Source organism: Sorex fumeus, unplaced genomic scaffold (genome assembly GCF_029834395.1).
Source record: "Sorex fumeus unplaced genomic scaffold, SorFum_2.1 ptg000034l, whole genome shotgun sequence".
In the NCBI taxonomy this organism is placed as follows: Eukaryota; Metazoa; Chordata; class Mammalia; order Eulipotyphla; family Soricidae; genus Sorex; species Sorex fumeus.
In genome coordinates this window covers 27,515,097-27,536,297 of record NW_026606091.1, presented here as the reverse complement: position 1 = coordinate 27,536,297, position 21,201 = coordinate 27,515,097, and the positions used below count along the sequence as shown (strand labels likewise).

The window sequence follows — 21,201 nt, the reverse complement described above, 5'->3', positions numbered from 1 at the left end:
TGGGCTTTACCTGGAACTTGGGAGTCATCATCCTAGACCAATCAATGCCCTCAACCCCACATAAAAAGATCAATTCCAGAGTCATTTTGGCGGGGACCCCACATTGTAGATGCAAGAGAGAAATAGTCACAGGCTAGTAAACAGCAGAGACCCGATGAGGCCCGCGTGGGATCCTCATGCTCCCTCACTGCACTGACAGGAAGCTCCTGGTACACGGCCAGGGCGAGGCTGACTGCTCAGTGGGATACCAAGCAGGTCCCCTCTTCTGCCAACACTCTCTGGGACCCCTGTGTCTTCCTGAGTGTGGTGAGTCTAGGGCATGATACCTGCCGCTGTGAGAGCCGTGGGGTTTAGGGACCTTGCAAAAGGGTCCGTTCCTGGGGCAGGGGAGGGGGCATGTGGAGGGCTTCTTCCTTCCAGTCCTTACCCAACACTAGCCCACAGTTGGAAATTTGGTGCCTGAGCCCCCAGGGTCACAAGGCACTTCCCCAGAGGCTAGTAAATACATGTCATCTTGCACTTCCTGAAAGTCACGGGGTAGGTGGAAGGCTCCTCTTAGGGCAGAAAGGTGGCAGGGTGAGGGGAGTGCTGGACGTGTGCCAGCCCTGCCCTCCGGCAGCTAAGGAAAAGGAGCGGCCCTTGAGCGCAGTTCCTGACCTTCCAAAGAACACCAGACTCCCACTCTGTTCTTCCAAGACTGTGGTGAGCCACCCAGGAGATACACGTATAATACTATGAGTAATTTACCTGTATATCATGTCACTGATACCCAGGCCTGGCCATTTTGAAGATGAGAAACCAGGCCAGTTTAGTGAGCCCAGGTGGCCTGAGGCCTTCATCTTCTGTAGGAGTTCCTGGCAGGCAGGTGTCCATCCCATCCCTATCTGGAGTTTGCAGACCTCCCGGTCTTCAGGACTTGTCTGGACACTGAGAGCAGGGCCCAGGCTGTGGTCAGTCATTGCAGATATGCAGATCCCTGGTTGTCCATAGCAGAGACCATTTCCAGTTCTCCCTTTGGCCAACGTGCCTGGAAGAACAATTCTATTTTTTGTCCAAATTTGAAATCCTTGAGTGTTAAAAGAAGGTAAAGGGATATTCCTGATACCCTTTCAGTATCTGTATTGTAAACCACAAAAAGGGAGACAGAGAAAGATAAACAGAGACAGAGACAGAGAAAGAGAGAGAGAGAGAGAAAAAAGGCAGAGACAGAGACAGACAGAGACAGAAACAAACAGAGAGAAAGATAGATAATAAAAGCATCTTCCAAAAAGGCTGACCTGAATATCTGGAGAAAACCCAAGTGCCTGAGAACGGATGACTGGTTAAAAACCTTGGTATATCTACACAATGGAATACAATGCTGCTGTTAGAAAGGATGAATTCATGAAATTTGCATACAAGTGATACTACATGGAAAGTACCATGCTAAGTGAAATGAGTCAGAAAGAGAGGGACAGACATAGAAAGATTGCATTCATCTGTAGAATATCAAGAAACAAAATAGGAGACTAACACCCAAGTCGCGCTAAGTACCAGGAAGTTTGCCCCATGACTTGGAGGCCAGCCACACATGCTGGAGGAAAAGGCAGCTCAGATAGAGAAGGGAGCACCAAGTAAAGGGTGTTGGGAGGATCCTCCCAGGATGGGAGATACATGCTGAAAGTAGACTATAGACCGAACATGATTAACACTCAATGCCTCTTTTGCAAACCACAACACCCAATAAGAGAGAACAAAAGTGAATGCCCTGCCACAGAGCCAGGGTGGGGTGGGGGGAAGGGGGGTGGGAGGGATACTGGGATCAGTGGTGGTGGAGAATGGGCACTGGTGGAGGGATGGGTCTCGGTCATTGTATAACTGAAATCCAAACAAAAAATTTGTAAGTCTATAACTGTACCTTATGGTGTTTCACTAATAAACATTAAAAAAAAAGGCTGGCCTGGGTGGAGATGTGGGGGGGGGGGGCGGGTGTTGTGAGGGAAACTGGAAACATTGGAGGTGGGAAATGTACACTGGTGGAGGGATGGGTGAACAACGATGACTGAAGCCTAATCATGAACAGCTTTGTAAGGGTCTATCTCACATCGATTCAATAAAAATAAATTTTAAGCGGAGAATGGCTTATATTTGGATTTATAGAATTAGATGTGTAGTACATTTTCTGAGGTAAAATCCAGAGCTCAGCTGAGGCGCTGGGATCATTATAGAATTCGGGAAATGTGATGCTAGACTTGAGTTTGGAAAGAGTCCATGACGAGTAGATCTGTGGTTCAAATGTGTCCTGCTTTGAGCACCAATCAACATGTCATTACTTAATCTCTTTTGTAAAAATGATTATTTCATTTACTTTAAGGGGAAACTCTGTATGGGCATTTATAAATGGCAAACAAATTTCATTTGCATTAGATATGGAAGTGGGAAAATGCTGCAGGGAAACTGCAGAGGCCTTTTGGGGTACAGAGATGGGGGTGGGGGACAGGCCCAAGGGACCTTCCCTAGTGGCAGTTTGTGATTGACAGGTACAGGCAGTTACTGGCCATTAGAAGTTAGGGAGAGTGGTCAGCTCTTTCAGCTCACATTCTGTTTTGAACACGTCCTCCCTTCACATCTTACTGAGTAAGTTTCTTTCAAGAAAAGTATCTTGAAGGATTGGAGAGGTAGTCCAGAGGGTAGGGCATTTGCCTTGTGGACCAGCCAATTCAGTTGTGAACCCGGGCACCCCATATGATCCCGAAGCCCCAGCAGGAATCGTCCCTGAGTACAGAGCCAGGAGTGAGGCCTGAGCAACACTGGGTATGTCCCTCCAAAAATGTCCAAGTATAGCAAAAAGAGAGCAGGGGAGAGTTAGAGGGGTGGTTCTGATTGCAGTGGGACTCGCTGGAGCATTTGGGAATTTCACACGCACCATTGTAAACTGGTATTCCTTTTGGGATGCAATATAGCAAAATCAACGGTAAGTTAAAATTTTATTTTCAAAAAGAAAAAAGAGGCCGGGTGATAGTAGAGAAGGAAGAGCACTTGGGCTATCTGACTTCAATCTCTGGCGTCCCATAGAGGGCCTTGAGCATGGCTGGGACTGATCCCTGCTGTGGTTCCAAAACCAAAGAAGCAAAGAAACAAGGAAATGTAATATATCAAAAGCTAGAACAGTTGGTAAGGTGTCTGCTTTGCATACTTCTATCCTGGGTGGATTCCTGGCACCTCCTATGGATCCTTGAGCACCATTGGGGTGATCCCTGAGCACAGGACAGGAGACAGGGTCCCCAGTCAAGGGAGGTCTCATCTCTTAGGCCCCTGGAGCAAGACCATGGGGGCCTGTGCAGGGGACAAATTGCCCAGGCGCTGCCACCCTTGGGCCTCGGAGTCGGTGCTTGACCTCCACATCCCAGGACCCAGAGCAGGATGCCCTGGCTGCCTGTCCTCACTCCAGCCTTGTGCCCACCGGTGGGACTGCAGGACAAACAGGAGAGTGTCTGCGGGAGCAACAGGAGTAGGTTCTCGGCCTCCCGCAGTAGGACGTGGCCTCTGACCAGTGTCGGTCTCTGAGAATGAGCAGGAGGAAGAGCAGGTGCTACTGCAGAGCCAGCTCCGGATCGGCTGCAAGGGGAGTGAACCAGGACAAGGTGGATATGGAGAAATGACAGAAGGTGCCGGGGGAGACCCACTGTGAGGGAAGGAGCCCGCCTGGGTTGGTGGGAGGAAGGACAGGCCAGGACGCCACCCACTATAATATATCAAAATCTAGAAGAGGCTAGAGGGGTTGTGGGGGTGCGGACTGGCCCTCACTGCACACAGAGGGTCCTAGTACCGGGGAGGCTGCCGGGTCGAGGTAGGGGGAGGCCCATCTCTTAGACCTTGGGGAAAGACCCCCTGAGGAATGTGCAGGGGACAGGTTACCCAATGTGCTGTTTTCCTTGGGCCTGTGTGTGAGTGTCTGGGCCCTGAATGTTGTGGTGGGATCTGGACAGCCTTCGGCCCTGTCTCATGACAGAGATGTTCATGCAAGACGAGAAGGTGCAGTGCCTGTATCCTGGAATGCTTCTGCTGGTATCAAAAGCAGCACACAGCTGGAACCCCACACCTGGATGTCCCACTCACCTGGGCTCCAAGGTCGAGCAGGTTCTGAGGCACAAGCCGCTCATGGACCAGCTGCAGCAGGTGCTAACCAAGCAGCAGGCCCTGCTTGAGGCCACCTTCAGGGAGCTGAGGGAAACCCAGGTGAGGGGGTGGCCAGGGGCGCAGGGACAGGAAGGCGCATCCGGCCCTAGACCTGCCTACTCACCTGGTGGCTTCATCTTTAGGGGATTCTCAGTCCTGAAATCAGGAGCAACTGAGCCCCAGGCCCTGCTGAAATTCCAAGGGTACCCTGAATAGGGTGAGTGGTGCGGTGGGTCTCCAGGAGGGAGAAGTGCCTGTTGGGGATCTGGAGGTGGGGCTATATGGGAGGTGGAGCCAGGCGGGACCCCTGAGATGCCTCCACCTTCCTTGCTTGGCTGAGACCCTGGAGTGCCCAATAGTCAATCCAGTGTCGAAGAACACGGAGTTGGAGGTGAACATAGTGGAGGTTTGTGAGACCATGACCTCTATGGAACTCGAGGTGATGGTCATGAAGGACAGGCTGGTGGCGTGTGAGAAGACTAAGGATCTGGATGACTAAGGTCTGAGACTAAGGTCTGGTGTCCAGACCTGGGGAGCGGGATGATGGATTGTGTGAAGAACCCAGAGGGACCCTCCTGTTCCTGTCTGTGAGGAACAGGAGGTCGCAGGCCTCAGATCCGAATCCTGTAATGACCTGCCCCCAAATAACCAGAATCCAGCTCGTCCGCTTGAGTTCAGCTGGCAAGCTTGTTCACCATTAATCCACTTTTTCTACCCTGATGATGTACCCTGTGTTCTTCAATTCCAACTAATCTAGCCCTGATCCAGTTCTTCCCACCCTCCTCCTTCCTCCCTCTCCCCCGATCTTCCACTTTCCCTCAGCACTAGACCCTAGGGATCAAGGGGGCAGAAAGGTCCCCCAACACTAGACCGCAGAGAATAATGGTACAAAAATGTCTCCTACCTCTAGGCACCAGGGATGTTGGGAGCAGAAATTTAAACTGGGCCACACTCCAACCTCAGTCATGATAGCTCCAAAAGCCAAACAAGGGCTTGAGGTGGGAGCTCTCCCTCCCCAGTACACAGTCCCGTTTCTCCATATGGCAGCCCTGAAGCTAATGGGGGCTGGAAACATCAGAGCAACCAGTTCTAGACACTCTTTGGGGGCTGGTTGGGCACTAATGAATTGAGGAGAAGAGAGAGGAAGGAGGCATGCTGGGTCACTCTCTGACAGTCACTGTCCTATTTCCAAGCTTGTTTCAACAAATGGATCCATCCCAGGCCGTGTGGGTATGTGTCTTGGGCGAGGTGTGTCCTGCCAGCAGTTGGCAGTTGCTTCTAGATTGTGGGTGGCCCTTTCCATGGGATTCACCATGTCTAGAGCCTGTCATCTGCATGCCCCTGAGTATGCTGTTAATTACCCCAGGAGAGTACCTCTAAGATTTGGAGTGTTAACATTCAAAATTTGGTGGTGGGAAGGCACGATGGTTGTGGAATTGGTGTTTGTATATTAAATGCAATAAATTATTCTAAAGAACTCTATAAAAACAAAATTTAAATTTGCAAAGTAGTCAGCAAAATATAAAGCATGGAAAGAAAACAGAAAAATCAAAGATACACCAATCTAATGCTTTAAAAAAAAAAAAGCAATGGCGTTAAGCTACTAAGATAGCCCACAGAATGGGAAAAATTATTTACCCAATACCTAGCTGAGAAAAGGCTAATATCCAAGTTATATAGCACATTGGTAGAACTTTACAAAACAAATATCTCCCAACCCCATTAAACAAATGCAGAGAGGAATAATGAACAGAAACTTCGTCAAAGAAGAAATTCAAGGGCTGGAGCGATAGTACAGTGGTAGGTTGTTGCTTTGCACGTGGCTGATCTGGGTTTGATCCCCGCCATCCTACGGGCTACACCCGCCTTGGAACCCCAAGTGTTCTGTGAGAACCAGAAGGCAGTGTCCTTCCTAAAGACACCCCATGCACACCCCATCCTCCCTTTCACCTAGAGGTGGAAATCACACCCAGATCCAAGACAGACCTGAGCCAACAACCCGTCAAAGACAAATGGTGTTGGCAGAAGATCAGACAGACTGTGATGCCCGTGAGGTAAGGAGGCTGCAGACACCCATCCCAGGGCACAAAGTGACCTGCCTGAAAGTGATGTGTTCCCCCCAAGAGTCAGAAATGGTTCAACAGAATTCTTACTCACCTGTAATTCCGTCTTTTACCTACCCTGTCAAAATCATATTCATTTACCCCAACCTTGTCTTACTTCCCTCTTCCTTCCCCCTCTTCCCCTCTTCCCCCCTCCACCTTCCTGCCCCCTTCCTTCTCCCCTCCTCTGCCCCTTCCCATTGAGGAATGGGGCTATGGGGCTATGAGGCTATGGGGTACACAAAGCAATTGCAGATGTGCCCCCATGGCAGGGATGCTGCGTACTAGGAGTGGTGAGTTGACCCAAACAGAACAACATTGAGACTCACTCTGCATGTAAAGAAGTTACACAGTCTCCAAGGAAGCTCAGCTAGAGAAGAGGGCACCAAATAAAGGGTGCTGGGAGGATCCTCCCAGGGTGGGAGAAGAATGCTGAAAGTGGACTATAGACCAAACATGACTACCACTCAGTGCCTCTCTTGCGAACCACAGCATCCAAATGGAGAAAGAGAACAAGGGGGAATCCCCTGCCACAGAGGTAGGGTGGGAAAGGAGGGGGAAGGGAAGTGGGAGGGATGCTGGGACCCGTGGTGGTGGAGGATGGGCGCTGGTGGAGGATGGGTACTTGATCATTGTGTGACTGAAACCCAAGTAAAAAATTTATAAGTCTACAACTGTACCTCATGATGTTTCATTAATAAAAAAAATAATAAAAAAATTCTTGAATAAAAAAATAGTTGGATGGCTCTGCCTTCTGAGGATTTACCATCTGGTCTGATACATGGATCTGGACACACTTCTTGTCACCAGTAGAGTGTCACTCAGCCAAGGCTGTCCCAACAGGTCCAGGTGTGCAGGAGCAAAGAGGAGTCGGGGCCTGGTTCTCTATTACATGGGGTCTGACCGTGCTGTGATAGTGGCAGTGGGACTTGTATTAGGGAATCTGATGGTCCACAAAGAAGTGGGGCGCTATTATCAGGGATCAGCTCCGTACAGACTCGGGGACACTAGAAACATGTTCCATCCACGGCCCTATCCTGCTCCACTGAAAAACACTGTCTTCCTGCTAGGGTGGGTGCCATCCAGGGGGAGCCTGGCTGAGGGGACAGCACCTTGGACCCACCTGCTGCAGGAGCACTTTCAAGTGCTCATCCTGAGAAACCTGATGTGGCCACTAGGGGGCAAAGTGGGGTCTGTCCCTGGTGCCACTGCAGAGGGGAATGGGGAAACAGGCACCAGGGGCAGGGGAGGCCATGGAGGTGCTGCAGTGGAAGGCAGGGCTCTGGGTGCTGCATCCTGCCCTCCCTCCTGGGGACGCATCCGTGATTGAGACCTTCAACCCTTGGGGTGGACTCTCCTGGGGTCATTGACAGGCTTCACACAGGGGCAGGCAGGTGACGCGTCTTGGCATGGTGACATGGCCGAGGCTTCCCACAATCTAGAAGCAATTGTCAACTACTGGCCAGACCTGCCCCGCCCAGTGACACACACACCCACACAGGCCTGGGATAGATCCATTTATTGCAACAATCGTGAAAATCAGACAGTGGCGGTCAGGGAGAAAGCCCGCCTTCCTCCTTCCCTCTTCTCAGCCAGCAATACAAAGTCCCCAAACAGCCCCAACGAGTGTGTAGAATCCGGTGACTGGATGGTACCAGCGGCCGAGCTTCAGGGCTGTCATGTGCTGAAACAGGACCCCACAATGGGGAGGGGAGAGCTGAGTTGTAACTTCTGATCTCCAAATCATTGTTTGCTAGTGCTTGGGGGATATATCTGCCATCCTGATCCCTTGGACCTTGTGGAGGGGGACATTTCTTCCCTCCGATCCCTCGGACCTTGTGGAGGGGGACATCTCGGCCCCTCTGATCCCTCGGACCTTGCGGAGGGGGACATCTCGGCACCCCGATCCCTTGCGTCTAGTGGTGGGGAGGGCATCTATGGCCTCCCCGATCAATCGCGTCAAGTGGTGGGGGGGCATTTCTGGCCCCCCCATCCCTGGCGTCTAGAAATTGGGGGGCATCTCTGGCCCCCCCAATCCATGGCTTCTATTGGTGGGGGGGCATCTCTGGCCCCCCGATCCCTGGCGTCTCGTGGTGAGGGGGTATCTCTGGCCGCCCCAATAACTGGCGTCTAGAGGTTGGGGGGGCATCTCTGGCCCCCCCATCCCTGGCGTCTAGTGTGGGGGCATATATGGCCCCCCCATCCCTGGAGACTAGTGGTGGGGGGGTATCTCTGCCCCCCCGTTAATCCTTGCCATCTAGTGGGGGGGAATCTCTGCCCCCCCAATCCCTGGCGTCTAGTGGGGGGGCATCTCTGGCCCCCCCTTGATCCATGCCCTCTAGTGGGGGGGAATCTCTGGCCCCCCCTGATCCCTGGCGTGTAGTGGGGGGGGCATCTCTGTCCCCCTGTTAATCCTTGCCATCTAGTGGGGGGGGAATCTCTGGCCCCCCCCAATCCCTGCCGTCTAGTGGTGGGGGGCATCTCTGGCCCCCCCTTGATCCTTGCCCTCTAGTGGGGGGGAATCTCTGGCCCCCCCTGATCCCTGGCGTGTAGTGGTGGGGGGGCATCTCTGCCCCCCCGTTAACCCTTCCCATCTAGAGGGGGGGAATCTCTGGCCCCCCCTTGATCCTTGCCCTCTAGTGGGGGGAATCTCTGCCCCCCCTTGATCCTTCCCATCTAGTGGGGGGGGGAATCTCTGGCCCCCCCTTGATCCCTGGCATCTAGTGGGGGGGGAATCTCTGGTCCCCCCTGATCCCTGGCATCTAGTGGTGGGGGGGCATCTCTCCCCCTCTTAATCCTTGCCCTCTAGTGTGGGGGGAATCTCTGACCCCCCGATCCCTGGCGTGTAGTGGGGGGGGCATCTCTGCCCCCCTGTTTATCCTTGACATCTAGTGGGGAGGGAATCTCTGGCCCCCCCCAATCCCTGCCGTCTAGTGGTGGGGGGGCATCTCTGGCCCCCCCTTATTCCTTGCCCTCTAGTGGGGGGGAATCTCTGGTCCCCCGATCCCGGGCGTGTAGTGGTGGGGAGGCATCTCTGCCCCCCCGTTAACCCTTGCCATCGAGAGGGGGGGAATCTCTGGCCCCCCCTTGATCTTTGCCCTCTACTGGGGGGGGGGAATCTCTGGCCCCCCCCGATCCCTGGCGTTTAGTGGTGGGGGGCATCTCTGCCCCCCCCGTTAATCCTTGCCATCTAGTGGGGGGGAATCTCTGGCCCCCCCTTGATCGTTCCCATCTAGTGGGGGGGGAATCTCTGGCGCCCCCCTTGATCCTTCCCATCTAGTGGGGGGGGGAATCTCTGGCCCCCCCTTGATCCTTGCCCTCTAGTGGGGGGGAATCTCTGGCCCCCCCTGATCCCTGGCGTCTAGTGGTGAGGGGGCATCTCTGCCCCCCCTTAATACTTGCCCTCTATAGGGGGGGGAATCTCTGGCCCCCCCCGATCCCTGGCGTCTAGTGGGGGGAGCATCTCTGCCCCCCCTTAATCCTTGCCCTCTAGTGGGGGGGAATCTCTGCCCCCCCGATCCCTGGCGTCTAGTGGTGGGGAGGCATCTCTGCCACCCCGAATCCTGGCGTCTAGTGGGGGGGCATCTCTGGCACCCCCATTTCCTGGGGTCTATTGGAGGAGGAAACTGTTCCCCCTGATCCCTGGGGTGTCTAGGGGTGGGGACATTTCTTACCCCACATCTCGGGGTCTAGTGGATGGAGACTTTACTGTCCCCCTGATTTCCCGTTTCTTGAGATGGAGAATAGTTGTGGCTTTGCCCTGATCCCTGGTCTTGCAGTGAGGGATATCCCTGGTTCTAGTGGAGGGAGAAGAGCAAAGGGCAGAGGAAGAAGGCAGAACTCGGGTGGCGTGGGGAGGACGGGGCTGGGCTAGATCAATTGGGTGAGAGCGGCAGGGTGCGTCGGTGCAGTAAAATCAAGGTGTCAGCTGGGTGTCAGGCTGCCAGTGGAGCTCTTGCTGACCAGCTGCGTTTTCTGGATTTTCGGCGGGTCATTACAGGACCTGGGTCCGATGACGGTGGACTCCTCTTCCTTAAGGACAGCAACAGGAGCGTCTCTGGATCTCACACAGGCCATGGTCCCTGCCCCCTGGGACTTGACTGACTCCTCCAGCTCCTGGACTCTGGCACTCCTCCTGCCTGGCCTCCTGTGCCTCCTCCTTCTCTGTGGCCTCCAGCTCCTCACGTTTTGTGTCCAGGAGCACCTGTGTGTTGTTCGTCTCCACGCCAATCCCTTTGGAGTGGATGGGATGTGGGGCAGCATAAGGGTCTCAACCAAGGAAGGGAGGTGGGGGGCTGGGGGTGTGGCCACCTGGCTCCCCTCCCCAGTAGCCCCGCCCTCTGACCCACAGGGGCTTCTCCCTGTCACTCACCCTTTTCCGGGACTCCTTTTCACTTAACCAGGTTTTGCAGCTGCTGTTTCTGCTGCTGAGTCCCACAGAAGAGCACCTGGGGTGAAGGCACTAGGTGAGGAGGCAGGTCTAGGGCCTTCCTGCCCAGAGCCCATGGCCCCTCTCTCACCTGGTCTCCCTCAGCTCCCTGATGGCGGCCTCCAGCAGGGCCTGCTGCCTTGGTGGCACCTGCAGCAGCTGGTCTATGGGCTGCTTCTGCCGCAGCATCCGCTGGTTCAGCTGCTCCTCCTTGGAGCCCAGGTGACAGCGGGCATCCAGGTGCTCTTGTCGGCAGCTGTGTGCATTTTCAGGTACCAGCAGAATCGGCCCCAGGGAGGCCACTGGCACTGCACCTTTTCGTCCTGCCCTGGCATCTGTGGGAGGTAGGACAGTGTCTGTGAGGACAGGCAGGAGGACCGACTACATCCCAGCCAGGAGATGCAGGGCTCAGACCCTCAGCCACAGGCCCCCATGGCGTCTTTGTCCCAGAGCCTAGGAGTTGGGTCTCCCTCTGCCTCGGACCCTGACTCCTACCTGGCAACTGCCCACAAACCGGAAATATCTCAACATTTAGGTGGGAAAGCAGGGGTGAGGAGTCATTCTCCACTCCTCTCTCCTGGGATATAGTCTAAGGTGGGGGGGTGGGGAGGTGGTCATTTATTATTGCTACTCTTTGAACTATTTCTATGGGGGTGAGTATTTCTGCTCCTGGGACTCCTTATTGTGTAGTGTTGGAGGACATGTCTCCTATCTGAGCTCTGTTCTCTGTTGTGGGATATTTCTTACCCCAGAGCTCTTGTGTCTAGTTTGGAAAACAATTTTCCCCAACATCCCTGGTGTGTTTTTTTTGGAGGAAATTTCAGCTCTGCTCATTCCTGGTGTCGAGTAATTGTGAACAGTTCTGTCCTCGGAACCCTGCTGTCTATTGTTAGGGGAAACCTCTGCACCCCATGTCACTGGTGCCTACTGCTTGGGGCCTGTTTTTGCCTCCCAGACCACTAGTGTCTATTACTAGGGGACATTTCTGCCCCCCACATCCCCATTGCCCAGTGTTGGGGGACATTTCTGCCTCCAGATGCACGGTCTTCCCCACACCGCCAGCTTGTCCTTCTTGACTGTTACCACCTCCAGCTCCTCAGGCTTTATGATCTCCACTGTGTTCGCCTCCACTTCAGTGCCCTTGGATTGACTGAAACTGGATAGACTGCGGGGCAGCCCCAGGCTCTCAGCCAACCAAGGGAGGTGGAGGGCTCGGGAGCAGGGTCCGCCTGGTTCTGCCCCCCCGGGTGTCCTGCCTCTTGACCCCCACTGTGGGCTTCTTCCTCCTGAGGACTCTGACACACATTTTCAGGACACTTTTCTGTCAAAGCAGCAGCCAAGTCCTGCCCTGAGTCAGGCCACTACGGACTGTCCAAGTGGACTGTCACTGCTCAGGCAGAGTCACGACTGGAGACCCAGTGCTGTCACCCCCTTCCCCTCCCCCACCCCTACCTCCTAACAGGGAAATCCCTCTTATGGCCTCTAAGAATTTGAGCAGTCCTTCCTTAGGGCACTGGGAAAAGGCCCGCCCTGTCTGCTTGAAGCACTTTTCTTTGGGTGTTAGCACCACACCCAGACATGCTCAGGCTTTACCCCTGACTTAGCTCAGGGACCATACCTAGTGGAACTAGGGGGGCCCATTGATCCAACGTCAGCAGTGTGCAAGACGATCACTTTATCTGCTGGACTAATGCCCTTTTCCGAGCGGTATTTTTTTTTTCAGCTGCTTCCCACCTAAATCTCCTTCCTGTAGAGTTGGGCTCCCTTAAAGATGCCTCACTCCCCCTTCTGTACGGCACCGTGCCCAGGGAGACAGCCCCGTGGAACCCGAGGCTTCCACTCCCGAGCACTTTCAGACTTTTCAAGAATGGGCCCCAGGGATATTGCAGGGTTTAAGGTGCTTGCCTTGATGCGGCCCAGCCCTGTTCCAGTCCTGATACTAGGATCTCCTGAGCCCTGCTGTAGAGGAGAGTGCACCTCTACCCACATTTCTCGCAGGCTAATTTCAGACAGGCTACCCTGGGGAGCAGGATCTGCAATGAGGCACAGGGTCTGGGAGAGACAAGACAGGCACTGAAATCACCCGGGATGGCCCAGAGGTGGTCTGTCACACTGTTCAACGTAGAAACCTGGGAAAATCCCCCGAATTTTCCTACGTTATGGATATGCTCCAGATCCTTCTCTGCACCAAGAAAGCTTGGTCATTTCTTGTTCCATACTCTCCTGTCAGCTGCTTGCTAATACCCCGTCGCCCATCAGATCTGCTGTAAAACTGATCTCTCGCCTTGTGCGGTGTTCAGACTTTGGAGCTGTTCATTCCATTAGCACTATTATCTCATCATGTTCTCCCACATTCCAAAATGTGCTTTTTTTTCCTTTACGGGTCACACCCAGCGATGCACAGGGGTTACTCCTGGCTCATGCACTCAGGAATTACTCCTGGTGGTACTCAGGGAACCATATAGGATTCTGGGAATCAAATCCAGGTCAGCCGTGTGCAAGGCAAACACCCTACTCACTGTGCTATCACTCCAGTCCCTGCTGCTTGGTTTTTAGTTAGCTTCAGGCAGAAATTTTGGCAAAGTTCGTATGAGTTCATAAGGTAAAGGCCCTCCCGTTGATCGTCGATTTGCTCGAGCGGGCCCAGTATGAGTTCATAGTCGTTGAAAATTCAAAGTTATATTAGTGCTACAATTCTCATTTGGGAAACAACAAAACTCACTACCAAGCAGGGGAGAAAGCAAGACAAGACCAAAAGGAAAAAGAGCAACACCCAAGCAGTGGCACCTGGTGCCCAGGAGGAGTTGGCAGAGATCAGGGCAGCTGGGTGGCACTGCCACTCGTCCAGTGGAGACAGCTCTACCCCAGTGAAGTGGTTAAGGCCAGACCCCAGCACCTCCAGTGTGCCCTTGGTCTAGAGGAGGTGAGAACTGGCAGGGCAGACAAGGGGCAGGGAGAAAGAGGGGAGCCAGAGCAGGAGCAGGAGTCAGGGGTGGAGGATGCGGAGGGGCAGAAGGCAGGCCCCAGATCATTGCCCCAGAGGGCCATGACATGCTGCAGGAGAGAACAAAGTGCCAATATGACACCAGACAAGCTGTGACCCTCTGTGAATGGGAGTGGCAGACATTTAATTTTGGGTAGCTTTCAGAAATGTCTACTGACACCAGGACCACTAGGACAGTCTGACAGAGTCACAGGGAGTCCCCAGGCAGGCAGGGAAGGCAGGGTAACTTGGTACCTACACTCCCAAGAAGAGCCTCGTGGAAACGGTCGCCCCATGACCTCAAGACAGGGCAACATAGGAAGCAGAGCTCGATGAAGGTATCGGAGGTGCAGCCCTTCCCGGCTTTTGCTGGGCCTGAGAATCCATGGTCTCAGCAGATGCTGGGGGTTCCATATGGAAAACAAGGCTCTCCCTGTTCCCCACTTTAGTATCTTATTGGCGTTCGATCTCCCGACAGAGCTAGAAGAGCAAATAAATGTCCACCTTGACACTGTGGATTCCCTCTTTGGAAAATACCCTCTCCAGGCGCCCTCTAATGGCAGTATCATGCCCCTCTGCTGGTAAACTCATGCTAGGAGTGAGCCTCCAGAGACAGCCTCAATGTCAGGTAACTCGTGAGGAGTGGCTAGGGATAGGGAAAGATACTGCGCAGGTGTGGGAGGCAGGAATAGTGGTGGGGTGCAGCTCAACTGGGAGTAACCCATTGGCCTCAGTTGAGAAGTCATGACCTGCGTCGAGTCAGTGTGGTCGCTCCTGCTGGTCACCTTGTGGTACCCAGCCCTTCCACTCTCTTGAGTCTGTTTTCCTCTAGTGCCCAATGATTGACCGGCCTGAACCTCAAAAGATGTGTTTCCCCCTTTGCAAATTGTTCCAGGAAGAAGACCCCTGTTTGCCTTTGGGCCAAAGGATCCAGAGACAGGAGGAAACCTCAGTTACTGTGGAACCATTGCCCAAGAATTCAAAAACTCGGCCACCTTCTTCAGGAAGACCCTGGCTCTGGACTTAAGAAAATCCTCGTTGGAGCCCTTGAATGGACCATCCTGCAATCTGTAGATGATAAGGTCTTAGTGTCAGAAGCCCAAGAGGACTGAAAGAGAGCCTCAGACGCACTGCTCCAGCTCTTGGTTGAGGCTGGGCACCAGACCTCCTGGAAGAATGAGCATTGAGAAGTGAAAAAAAGAAAAATAACCCAAAAAAACCCTTTCAAATCAGCAGTAGGGCTCCAGAGGCACAGAGGTTGATCCTCTTAGTGCTTGAGAAAGGGCACCAGGTTCTAGGTGGCCTGACCCAGGATGGGGCCATTGGAAGAGGTCTGAGTATACCTGTCTCTGAGGCAGGGGGCTCTGATCTCTCGCTGTGCCACCGAGGTAAACAATCTACCTACCTCCAGGTCCCCATTCAGGGGTGACACTGATGACTAACAAAGGGCCCCAGTGTCTACCAATTGCCCAGATGACACAGTCCCTGGGATTATGATGTGAAAACCCACATCTAACTTTTGCAACTCTAGATTAATTCACTAGCCTTTCTGCCTATCGGATGGGACCCCATCCTCTGACTTGCAAGAAGCAGTGGATTATATCTCTTGCTCAGAACCACTGAACAGTTCCGGAACAGTTTCCAACCTGAGTGGCATCTGGGTCAAGATCATAATAAAGAAGCCCTGAATCCCTCTGGAAAGGCTTGGGGGGGAGGGGTGCGCTCGGGGAGGGATAGGGACAAGCGCGAAACATGGTGAGACCCCATGATCTCTTAATTTTCATATTAAAATTTGAAATTTATTTCTTTGGATTTTTTACTGGTTCTTTATTTTAGGTTTTGAGTTTGTTCCTGCACATATGGATGTGTTGGAGGCTGTGTAACTATTTTTTTATTCAAGAATTTTTTTATTATTTTTTTATTAGTGAAACACCATGAGGTACAGTTGTAGACTTATAAATTTTTTGCTTGGGTTTCAGTCAGACAATGATCAAGTACCCATCCTCCACCAGCGCCCATCCTCCACCACCACGGGTCCCAGCATCCCTCCCACCTCCCTTCCCCCTCCTTTCCCACCCTACCTCTGTGGCAGGGGATTCCCCCTTGTTCTCTTTCTCCCTTTGCGTGCTGTGGTTTGCAAGAGAGGCACTGAGTGGTAGTCATGTTTGGTCTATAGTCTACTTTCAGCATGCTTCTCCCACCCTGGGAGGATCCTCCCAGCACCCTTTATTTGCTGCCCTCTTCTCTAGCTGAGCTTCCTTGGAGACTGTGTAACTTCTTTACTTGCAGAGTACGAGTCTCAATGTTGTTCTGTTTGGGTCATCTCGCCACTCCTAGTACGCAGCATCCCTGCCATGGGAGCACGTCTGCAATTGCTTTGTGTAGCCCCATAGCCTCATAGCCCCATAGCCCCATTCCTCAATGGGAAGGGGCAGAGGAGGGGAGAAGGGAGGGGGCAGGAAGGTGGAAGGGGGAAGAGGGGAAGGGCGGGAAGGAAGAGGCAAGAAAGACAAGGTTGGGGTAGAGGAATATGATTTTAACAGGGTAGGTAAAAGACGGAATTACAGGTGAGTAAGAATTCTGTTTAACCATTTTTGACTCTTGGGGGGAACACATCACTTTCAGGCAGGTCCCTTCGTGCCCTGGGATGGGTGTCTGCAGCCTACTTACCTCACGGGCATCACAGTCTGTCTGATCTTCTGCCAACACAATTTTGTCTTTGACAGGTTGTTGGCTCAGGTCTGTCTTGGATCTGGGTGTGATTTCCACCTCTAGGTGAGAGGGAGGATGGGGTGTGCATGGGGTGTCTTTAGGAAGGACACTGCCTTCTGGTTCTCACAGAACACTTGGGGTTCCAAGGCGGGTGTAGCCCGTAGGATGGCGGGGATCAAACCCAGATCAGCCACGTGCAAAGCAACAACCTACCACTGTAGTATCGCTCCAGCCCTTGAATTTCTTCTTGGAGTAAGTTTCTGTTCATTATTCCTCTCTGCATTTGTTTGATGGGGTTGGGAGATAATGTTTTTGTAAAGTTCTACCAATGTGCTATATAACTTGGATATTAGCCTTTCATCAGCTAGGTATTGGGTAAATAATTTTTCCCATTCTGTGAGCTATCTTTGTAGCTTAGACGCCATTGCCTTTTCTGTTTTTTAAAAAAAAGCATTAGATTGGTGTATCTTTGATTTTTCTGTTCTCTTTTCATGCTTTATATTTTGCTGACTTTTTTGCAAATTTTTATTTTGTTTTTATAAAGTTGTTTACAATAATTTATTACATTTAATATTCAGACACCAATTCCACCACCATCGTACCTTCAAACCACCATATTTTGAATGTTACCACTCCAAATCTTAGAGGTACTCTCCTGGGGTCATTAACATCGTACTCAGTGGCATGCAGATGACAGGCTCTAGACATGGTGAATCCCATGGCAAGGGCCACCCACAATCTAGAAGCAACTGCCAACTGCTGGCAGGACACACCTCGCCCAAGACACATACCCACATGGCCTGGGATGGATCCATTTATTGAAACAAGCTTGGAAATAGGACAGTGACTGTCAGAGAGTGACCCAGCATGCCTCCTTCCTCTCTCTTCTCCTCAATTCATTAGTGCCCAACCAGCCCCCAAAGAGTGTCTAGAACTGGTTGCTCTGATGTTTCCAGCCCCCATTAGCTTCAGGGCTGCCATATGGAGAAACGGGACTGTGTACTGGGGAGGGAGAGCTCCCACCTCAAGCCCTTGTTTGGCTTTTGGAGCTATCATGACTGAAGTTTGAGTGTGGCCCAGTTTAAATTTCTGCTCCCAACATCCCTGGTGCCTAGAGGTAGGAGACATTTTTGTCCCACTGATCCCTGCGGTCTAGTGTTGGGGGACCTTTCTGCCCCTTTGATCCCTAGGGTCTAGTGCTGAGGGAAAGTGGAAGAGCGGGGAGGAGGGAGGAAGGAGGAGAGTGGGAAGAACTGGATCAGGGCTAGATTAGTTGGAATTGAAGAACACAGGGTACATCATCAGGATAGAAAAAGTGGATTAATGGTGAACAAACTTGCCAGCTGAACTCAAGCGGACGAGCTGGATTCTGGTTATTTGGGGGCAGGTCATTACAGGATCTGGATCTGAGGTCTGCGGCCTCCTGTTCCTCACAGACAGGAACAGGAGGGTCTCTCTGGGTTCTTCACACAATCCATCATCCCGCTCCCCAGGTCTGGACACCAGACCTTAGTCTCAGACCTTAGTCATCCAGATCCTTAGTCTTCTCACACGCCACCAGCCTGTCCTTCATGACCATCACCTCGAGTTCCATAGAGGTCATGGTCTCACAAACCTCCACTATGTTCACCTCCAACTCCGTGTTCTTCGACACTGGATTGACTATGGGGCACTCCAGGGTCTCAGCCAAGCAAGGAAGGTGGAGGCATCTCAGGGGTCCCGCATGGCTCCACCTCCCATATAGCCCCACCTCCAGATCCCCATCAGGAACTTCTCCCTCCTGGTGACCCACCGCACCACTCACCCTCTTCAGGGTACCCTTGGAATTCCAGAAAGGCCTGGGGCTCAGTTGCTCCTGATTCAGGACTGAGGATCCCCTAAAGATGAAGGCACCAGGTGAGTAGGCAGGTCTAGGGCCTGATGCGCCTTCCTGTCCCTGAGCCCCTGCCCATCCCCTCACCTGGGTTTCCCTCAGCTCCCGGAAGGTGGCCTCTAGCAGGGCCTGCTGCTTGGTTAGCACCTGCTGCAGCTTGTCCATGAGCGGCTTGTGCCTCAGAACCTGCTCGACCTTGGAGCCCAGGTGAGTGGGACATCCAGGTGTGGGGTTCCAGCTGTGTGCTGATTTTGATACCAGCAGAAGCATTCCAGGATGCAGGCACTGCACCTTCTGGTCTTGCATGCACATCTCTGTCATGAGACAGGGCCGAAGGCTGTCCAGATCCCACCACAACATTCAGGGCCCAGACACACACACACAGGCCCAAGGAAAACAGCACATCAGGTAACCTGTCCCCTGCACATTCCCCTGGGGGTCTTTCTCCAAAGTCCTAAGAGATGGGGCCAACCCCTACCTCGACCCAGCAGCCTTCCCGCTACTAGGACCCTCTCTGTGCAGTGAGGGCCAATCCGCACCCCCAAAACCCCTCTAGCCTCTTCTAGATTTTGATATATTATAGTGGGTGGCGTCCTGGCCTGTCTTTCCTCCCACCACCCCTGGCGGGCTCCTACCCTCACAGTGGGTCTCCCCCGGCACCTTCTGTCATTTCTCCATATCCACCTTGTCCTGATTCACTCCCCTTGCAGCCGATCCGGAGCTGGCTCTGCAGTAGCACCTGCTCCTCCTCCTGCTCATTCTCAGAGACCGACACTGGTCAGAGGCCACGTCCTACTGCGGGAGGCCGAGATCCTAGTCCTGTTGCTGCCGTGGACACTCACCTGTTTGTCCTGCAGTCCCACCTGTGGGCGCAAGGCTGGGAGTGAGGACAGGCAGCCAGGGCATCCTACTCTTGGTCCAGGGATGTGGAGGTCAAGCACCGACTCCCAGGCCCAAGGCTGGCAGCGCCTGGGCAATCTGTGCCCTGCACAGGCCCCCATGGTCTTGCTCCAGGGGCCTAAGAGATGAGACCTCCCTTGACTGGGGACCCTGTCTCCTGTCCTGTGCTCAGGGATCACCCCTAATGGTGCTCAAGGATCCATACGAGGTGCCAGGAATCAGCCCAGGATAGAAGTATGCAAGCAGACTCCTCACCACCTGTTCTAGCTTTTGATATATTACATTTCCTTGTTTTTTTGCTTATTTGGTTTTGGAACCACAGCAGGGATCAGTCCCAGCCATGCTCAAGGGATTCTATGGGACGCCAGAGATTGAAGTCAGATAACCCAAGTGCCCTTCCTGCTCTACTATTTCCTGGCCTCTTTGATCTTTTTCAAAATAAAAATTTTAACTTTCCGTTGATTTTTCTACACTGCATCCCGAAAGGAATACCGGTTTACAATGGTGCGTGTGAATTTCCCAAATGCTTCAGTGAGTCCCACTGCAATCAGAACCACCCCTCTAACTCTCCCCCGCTCTCTTTTTGCTATACTTGGACATTTTTGGAGGGACATATCCAGTGTTGCTCAGGCCTTACTCCTAGCTCTGTACTCAGGGACGACTCCTGGTGGGGTTTCAGGGATCATATGCGGTGCCCGGGGTCACATCTGAATTGGCTGGTCCACAAGGCAAATGCCCTTCCCTCTGGACCACCCCTCCAATCCTGCAAGATAGTTTTCTTGAAAAAAACTTACTCAGTGAGATGTGAAGGGAGGACGTGTTCAAAAGAGCATGTGGGCTGAAAGAGCTGACCACTCACCCTAACTTCTAAAGGCCAGTAACTGCCTGTACCTGTCAATCACAAACTGCCACTCGGGAAGGTCCCTTGGGCCTGTCCCTCACCCCCATCTCTGTACCCCGAGAGGCCTGTGCAGGTTCCCTGCAGCATTTTCCCACTTCCATATCTAATGCAAATGAAATTTGTTTGCCATTTATAAATGCCCATACAGAGTTTCCCCTTAAAGTCAATGAAATAATCATTTGTAAAAAAGAGATTAAGTAATGACATGTTGAATGGTGCTCAAAGCAGGACACATTTAAATCAACGATCTACTCATCATGCACTGTCTCCAAACTCAAGTCCAGCATCACATCTCCCCAATTCTATAAAGATCCCAGTGCCTCAGCTGAGCTCTGGATTTCACCTCAGAAAATGTACTACACATCTAATTCTATAAATCCAAATATAAGGCATTCTCCTATTAAATTTTTTTTATTAAATCGATGTGAGATAGACCCTTACAAACCTGTTCATGATTAGGCTTCAGTCATCATTGTTCACCCATCCCTCCATCAGTGTACATATCCCACCTCCAAAGTTTCCAGTTTCCCTCCCATCACCCGCCCACCCACCTCTCCACCCAGGCCAGTCTTTTTAAAAAAAATTTTATTAGTGAAACACCATAAGGTACAGTTATAGACTTACAAATTTTTGTGTTTGGATTTCAGTTACACAATGATCGAGTACCCATCCCTCCACCAGTGCCCATTCTCCACCACCACGGATCCCAGTATCCCTCCCACCCCCCATTCCCTCCATCCCACTCTGGCTCTGTGGCAGGGCATTCCCTTTTGTTCTCTCTCTCCTTTTGGGTGCTGTGGTTTGCAAAAGAGGCATTGAGTGGCATTCATGTTTGGTCTATAATCTACTTTCAGCATGCTTCTCCCATCCAGACAGGACCCTCCCAACACCCTTTACTTGGTGCTCCCTTCCCTATCTGAGCTACCGTTTCCCCCAGCATGTGTGGCTGGCCTCCAAGCCATGGAGCAAACCTCCTGGTACTTATCGAGACTATTCTTGGGTGTTAGTCTCCTATTTTGTTACTTTATATTCTACAGATGAATGCAGTCTTTCTATGTCTGTCCCTCTCTTTCCGACTCATTTCACTTAGCATGGTACTTTCCATGTAGTACCACTTGTATGTACATTTCATGAATTCATCCT

At 52.4% G+C, this 21,201-nt stretch overlaps 1 pseudogene; it reads right to left on the bottom strand.

Annotated features, from left to right (window-relative positions):
• The window catches only part of LOC130026602 (polypeptide N-acetylgalactosaminyltransferase 12-like), a 210,256-nt pseudogene extending 191,834 nt beyond the window's left edge, over nt 1-18,422 (bottom strand).
• Between the last annotated feature and the right edge of the window lie 2,779 nt (nt 18,423-21,201).